Here is a 7,359-nt window from a genome sequence, read left to right as displayed (position 1 = left end):
GCCTCCGGGTGCTTTTCAAGGGGAGCCCCATGTAGAGAGCATTACAGTAGTCCATACGGGAGGTAACTAGGGCATGAGTGACCGTGCGCAAGGCATCCCGATCCAGAAAGGGACGCAACTGGCGGATCAGGCGAACCTGATAAAAGGCACCCCTGGCCACGGCCGTCAAATGATCTTCTAAAGATAACCGTGAATCCAGGAGGACACCCAAGTTGCGGGCCCTCTCTGTGGGGAGCAAGATCTCATCCCCTATTGTCAGTGATGGTACCAGCTGACTATACCGGGACGCCGGAAGCCACAGCCACTCGGTCTTGGAGGGGTTGAGTCTGAGCTTGTTTCTCCCCATCCAGATCCGCACGGCCTCCAGGCAACGGGACATCACAGCAAGGGCATCATTGGGGTGGTCTGGGGTGGAGATGTATAGCTGTGTGTCATCAGCATACTGATGAACACTCACCCCAAAACCACGGATGATCTCACCTAGCGGTTTTACATAAATGTTGAACAGAAGGGGTGAGAGGACTGACCCTTGCGGCACCCCACAAATAAGGTGCCTCGAGGTCGACCTCTGCCCCCCTGCCAACACAAACTGCGAACGGTCAGAGAGGAAGGAGGAGAACCACCGAAGAACATTGCCCCCTATTCCTAACCCCTCCAGCCGGTGCAGTAAGATACCATGGTCGATGGTATCAAAAGCCGCTGAGAGATCTAATAGGACCAGGATAGAGGAGCAACCTCTGTCCCGAGCCCTCCAGAGATCATCCACCAATGCGACCAATGCCGTTTCTGTGCTGTATCGTGACCTGAAGCCCGACTGGAACGGATCCAGATAGACAACTTCATCCAGGTATCGGGGTAGTTGTCGCGCCACCACACTCTCAACAACCTTCGCAACAAAGCGAAGATTGGAGACTGGACGATAATTTGATAATATAGCCGGGTCCAGGGAAGGCTTCTTGAGGAGGGGCTTTATGCTTTATAGTGAGTTTTTTTCAGTAGACTGTTTTATTTTTTTGCAGACAGTTATGCTCGATTGAATTTTTATTACAGCCTTTGGCCAATCAAAAGATGGTTATATTGTTCTTTTTTTTTCTGTGCGGTGCTCTTCAAGAATGTAAGAGAGCTACTAAGAAAAATAAATGATACTAAATCGTATCCTATTACGTCCCCTCAAGCAGTAGAGGGCCAAGATATGCAGATATTTTGATGGTACTCTGCTAAGTCAACCTGCTCAGCTCTCCTCATACTGAAACAGTCAACTGATCAATGGGAGCTATTCAAGACATTGCTTAAAAGACAATCAACTTCTTTACATTTTCCTCATGCAAAAAGAACAGCTTCCATTCAGTCCTTCCAAGAGAAAAACCAATCACTGTTGAGATCACTATAATAATAATAACAATAACAATAATAATAATAATAATAATAATAATAATAATTATTATTATTATTAATAATAATAATAACTTTATTGTCATTGTACGTGTATCCCCATATACCCATACAACGAAATTCACTTAACACCCAAAGACCAGGTCCACCACACACAACAATCCCCAAACACAACCCCAGCCACCACAAATTCCCCACCCCTAAACCACCCAAACATCCACACAACAGACCAAGCATATGTCCTCTTCCTCCAATATTGGATAGACTGTCTATGGAGATTCTCAGTCATCCACGTCATAGTTGTCCCAAAGGTATTTCCCCCTCCCCACCAAAGGCCACTGGACTCTTGTTTTTCCTTGAAGACGTTTCGCTTCTCATCCAAGAAGCTTCTTTAGTTCTCATCCAAGAAGCTTCTTCAGTTCATTCTGAAGAAGCTTCTTGGACAAGAAGCAAAACATCTTCAAGGAAAAACGAAGTCCAGTTCCCTTTTGGAAAAAAAAAAAAAAAAAAAAGGAGTTTTGGGACACCGGATAGCCTGGTTGCTCAGACTTGGAACAGATTTCAGGCAGGTAGTAGACGTGTACTAGCTTGAATTCATAGAACTACCAAGATTGTCCATAGGAGGGTTAAAATGACAGAAGCAGCTTTGCACCATAAACTCTGCCCTGCCTGGGTGTCTGCTTGGACGCTCTAAGTTGTGTGAAAGGGAGTGGAGCTGTTATTGCAGGTCCAATAGATATGTTATCAACTTATAAGAGCGTGCAAAACATCCCATCTCAAACTGCTGCATGTGAAATGTGGAAAGTCCTGTTTTCAGCAAGAAATTGTTTTTTTTGTGAGTCTGTGAAACTATTTCAGGTATGAAACGGTCCATTCCTGGACTAGGAAATTTTTTTAAACAAAAACAAACGGAAGGCATCCATAATGAAACTCTTAGGCATTATAGCCAAGAAAAACATACAACCTCCTAATCCCCAGCAGTTGATCTCAATTTTTTTTTTAAAAAAAAATTTTTTTTATCACTTTATGACTTTTTATGACTTTGAAGAGGCAATTTGCACATGCTCAAACTTCACCTAGCCCCAGTGGTTTCTGCCTGCCTCCCAGAACAAAAATGCTGCATTTCCTCCTTCTGACAATCCTTCTTAGAGCAGCGTTTCTCCACCTTTGCAGATGAACGTGGGGAAGGAACTTCAACTCCCAGAATCCCCTAGCATTAAGTATGCTATGCGATGGTAGGCTGGGGAATTCTGGGAGTTGGAAGTCCACCCAGATTCAAGCTGGAGAAACACTTGTTTTTAAGGGATACAGGATAGCAGAAAAAGTTTTTTCCAAAAGCCAAAGAAACCTGAGCTCCCATCCTCAGCCCTTCCCTTCCGGCTAAAATACCTGCCTCTCAGCCAAGGCAGGGCGATGGATGACGGGCAGGAGAGGCAGGATTCCCAGCTTCCCTGAGAAGAGCCAGGCAGACCAGGGGTCTCCAACCTTGGCCATTTTAAGCCTTTTAGGAAAACTTTCTGCATCCTGTATCCCTTGGCAGCTTGAACCTGGATGGACTTCAACTCCCAGAATCCCCCAGCGTACCATAGCATAGCATACATAACGCTAGGGGATTCTGGGAGTTGAAGTCCGCCAGGCTTAAAGTGGCCAAGGCTGGAGACCCATGGTCTAGATGACTCTTCAGCCCCTGGAAAGATCTGCCTTGGCTCTTTTCAGGGAAGCCAGGAGCCCCCCACTCCCGCCCGGCACCCACCGCCCTGCCTTGGCTGAGAGGCAGGTATTTTAGCCGGAAGGGAAGGGCTGAGGATGGGAGCTCTGGTTTCTTTGGCTTTTGGAAAAAAACTTTTTCTGCTGTCCTGTATCCCTTAAAACAAGTATTTCTCCACCTAGACAGCTTGAACCTGGGTGGACTTCAACTCCCAGAATCCCCCAGCGTCCCATAGCATAGCATATGTAATGCTGGGGAATTCTGGGAGTTGAAGTCCACCAGGCTTCAAGTGGCCAAATGGAGTCTCCACCTAGACAGCTTGAACCTGGGTGGACTTCAACTCCCAGAATCCCCCAGCGTCCCATAGCCTAGCATATGTAATGCTGGGGAATTCTGGGAGTTGAAGTCCACCAGGCTTCAAGTGGCCAAATGGAGTCTCCACCTAGACAGCTTGAACCTGGGTGGACTTCAACTCCCAGAATGCCCCAGCGTCCCATAGCCTAGCATATGTAATGCTGGGGAATTCTGGGAGTTGAAGTCCACCAGGCTTCAAGTGGCCAAGTGGGGTCTCCACCTAGACAGCTTGAACCTGGGTGGACTTCAACTCCCAGAATCCCCCAGCGTCTCAGCATAGCATACGTAACGCTGGGGAATTCTGGGAGTTGAAGTCCGCCAGGCTTATAGTGGCCAAGGCTGGTCTAGAAGGGCAACGGGGCAGCCTTCTTGCCCTTCTTCCGACCCACCAAGGCGGGGACCCTCCCCGCCACCGTCTCCCTTCTTAGCCGGCCGGCAGGATTCCTGGCGAAACCTCACCCTACTCCCTCCGCCGCCCATGGCCCTCCCATTTCTCACCATTCATCCAGCCGTTCCCACGTGCAGCCGCGCTCCCCGCATCCTCCTCACCTGCTGCAGCTCCGCGGACTCCTTCCGAAAGCAGCGAGGTCGCCGCCCCTTTAAGGGCTTCTCCCCGCCCCTCCTTCTTTTAAGCCACGCCTCCGCGGGTTGCTCGGCCGCGCGCCGCTTCCCCATGGTAACGTGTCACTTTTTGGTCCCGCCCTTGCTCCAACCCCACCCCCCCGCTCCTCCTCCTCCTCCTCCTCCTGGTACGGAACGTGGCGAGGGCCAAAAAAAAAAGGTGTCCCGATGCCACGCATCCTTTTGGGTGGATGGATTGAAATGAGTTTGCAGGGAAGTTCCGCAAACTGCCCTCGGCGGCTTCTTGGTCTCCTGTTTTAGGAAGGCCGCTCAAGCGGAGCTTTTCCCCTCCGGAGGCTGCAAATGGGGATTCTTTAGCCTGGAACACAACCGCAAAGTTCTGAGCTGCTGTAGGTGGTTTTATAGTTCCAGGCATTCAGTTTCCCATCACACACACAGCAACACACCCTTGAGAAACCCTGCATGGATGGGAAAGAAGAAAGTTATGTTTTACTCTCTTCACAAAACAGATTAATACAGAATAGCATAGCATAGCATAGCATAGCATAGCATAGCATAGCATAGCATAGAATAGAACGTGGAATGGAATGGAATGGAATGGAACAGAACGGAACAGAACAGAACGGAATAGAAATATGGAATGGAATGGAATGGAATGGAATAGAATAGAATAGAATAGAATAGAATAGAATAGAATAGAATAGAATAGAATAGAATAGAATAGAAATATGGAACAGAACAGAACCGAACAGAACAGAACAGAACAGAACAGAATAGAATTCTTTATTGGCCAAGTGTGATTGGACACACAAGGAATTTGTCTTTGGGGCATACGCTCTCAGTGTACATAAAAGAAAAGATACGTTCATCAAAAATCATAAGGTATAACACTTAATGATAGTCATAGGGAACAAATAAGCAATCAAATCATATTAGGAAACAGTCAATATAAATCGTAAGGATATACGCAACAAAGTTACAGTCATGCAGTCATAAGTGGGAGGAGATGGGTAATAGGAACGATGAGAAGATTAATACTAATGTAGACTTAGTAACTAGTCTGACAGTGTTGAGGGAATTATTTGTTTAGCAGAGTGATGGCATTCGGGAAAAAACTGTCCTTGTGTCTAGTTGTTCTGGTGTGCAGGGCTCTATAGCGTCGTTTTGAGGGTAGGAGTTGAAACAGTTTATGTCCAGGATGTGAGGGGTCTGTAAATATTTTCACAGCCCTCTTTTTGACTCGTGCAGTATACAGGTCCTCCATGGACGGCAGGTTGGCACTAATTGTTTTTTCTGCAGTTCTAATTATCCTCTGATAATTGGCCAATTGAGATAACAAGGAATTTGTCTCTAGTGCACAAACTCTCTGTACATACGAACAACAATAAAAGTAACACCCATAAGATACCAATAGGAGAAGGTAATAGGAAAGAGGAAGAATGATAGTACTGCAGTAATACAGCCCTATTACATGGGTTAATATCCTTAGCCGTAATAGAATAGAATAGAATAGAATTCTTTATTGGCCAAGTGTGATTGGACACACAAGGAATTTGTCTTGGTGCATATGCTCTCAGTGAGACAGTGCTGTGGGAATCAAGTGTTCAGCACAGTAATGGCATGAGGGGGGAAAAAATCCTGCCCCTGTATATAGTTGTTTTGGCCTGCAATAAGAGCCATAAACATATGAAAGGAAGAATCATAATAAAGTATCCATAAACTTCATCCTACAGTAGTCCTCAGTTTACATCCACAATTTGGGCCTGAATTTCCGTTCTTAAGCAAGGTGGCTGAAGTGAGTTGCACCCGATTCTATGAACTTTTTTGCCCCCATTAAGTGAACCACGGTTTGTTAGGGTTGTTAAGAGAATCTGGCTTCCCCCATTGACTTTGCTTCATGAAAGCCATTTGGTAAAGTAGTAAATGGCAATTACATGACCCCGGGATGCTGCAACCATTATGAATACATGCCGGATGCCAAGCACCCGAATTCTGATCACATGACTGTGAAGATGCTTTGACACTCGTAAATACAAGTACCAGTTGTAAATAGTTTTTTTTTCAGTCCTATTGCATCTTCAAATGGTGACTAAATGGTTGTAAGTGGTCCTACTGGTATCTGTATAGAGACTGCTTAGCAACAATGCAATTATTTTCAGTATCGCCCTTTTTTCAGAAATTCCACACATAACAAAAGTACAAGTGAAGGTACTATCCATTCTGTATACTGTACTGTACCAAGGGTGAAATCCAGCAGGTTCTGACAGGTTCTGGAGAACCGGTAGTGGAAATTTTGAGTAATTCGGAGAACCGGCAAATACTACCTCTGGTTGGCCCGAGTGGGGTGGGAATGGAGATTTTGCAATATTCTTCCCCCAGGAGTGGGAAGGGAATGGGTATTTTGCAGTATCCTTCCCCTGCCACGCCCACCAAGCCACACCCACAGAACTGGTAGTAAAAAATTTCACCACTGTGTACATTTGGTACTTATACATAATGAAAGTATCTGAAGATACAATAAAGTACCTTAATCATTTTTGCACAGCTGTTTACAGAAAGATAACCAGTGGTGGGTTGCCCCCGGTTCGCACTGGTTCTATAGAACTGGTAGTAAAACGGGCGGGAGGCTCCGCCCACTGACCCTGACGTCATGAAAATGCTTCTGTGCATGCCCCGTTGCGAACCGGTAGTAAAGGTAAGTAGAACCCACCGCTGATGATAACCATTATTTTTCCTATCCCACAACAGGATGGAAAAACTTTTGACTGTAGGCAGGACCAAAGCCAAGTAGTCTGAACAAAATGAAGACACTCGGCTTTATTTATTTATCAAATACTTTTATTTATTTATTAAATTTCTATACCACCCATCTCACCTAAGTGACTCTGGGTCAGGAATAGGCAACTATGACCCTTTTATAACATGTGGACTTCAATTCTGTAGAATTGATGTCCACAAGTCATAAATGAACTATAGTTGCCCATCTCTGCTCTGAGTAGTTTACAACAACTATGGTGGCTGGAGAATTCTGGGAGTTGAAGTCCACAAGTCTTAAAGCAGCCAAGTTTGAAGACCTCTGGCCTAATCCATCCTTTGGATAGGTTCAAATCAGCAACGAACCTTTGGAGTATACTGCCTTCTAGTGGCCATGTCTTTAAATATCAGCTCTGTGTTTTTGACAGGTAGTTCTGGACTTTAAACCGTTTGTTTAGTGACTATTCGAAGTTACAGAGGCACTGAAAAAAGTGATTTATGATTGGTTTACGATTGTTGTAGCTTCCCTATAATCAGGTGATCAAAATTTGGGTTCTTGGCAACTGGCA

This window comes from Pituophis catenifer, unplaced genomic scaffold (assembly GCF_029215685.1).
Source record: "Pituophis catenifer annectens isolate HBS135680 unplaced genomic scaffold, rPitCat1.0.hap2 SCAF_9, whole genome shotgun sequence".
Classification (NCBI taxonomy): domain Eukaryota; kingdom Metazoa; phylum Chordata; class Lepidosauria; order Squamata; family Colubridae; genus Pituophis; species Pituophis catenifer.
Note: the sequence above shows the minus strand (reverse complement) of the source record.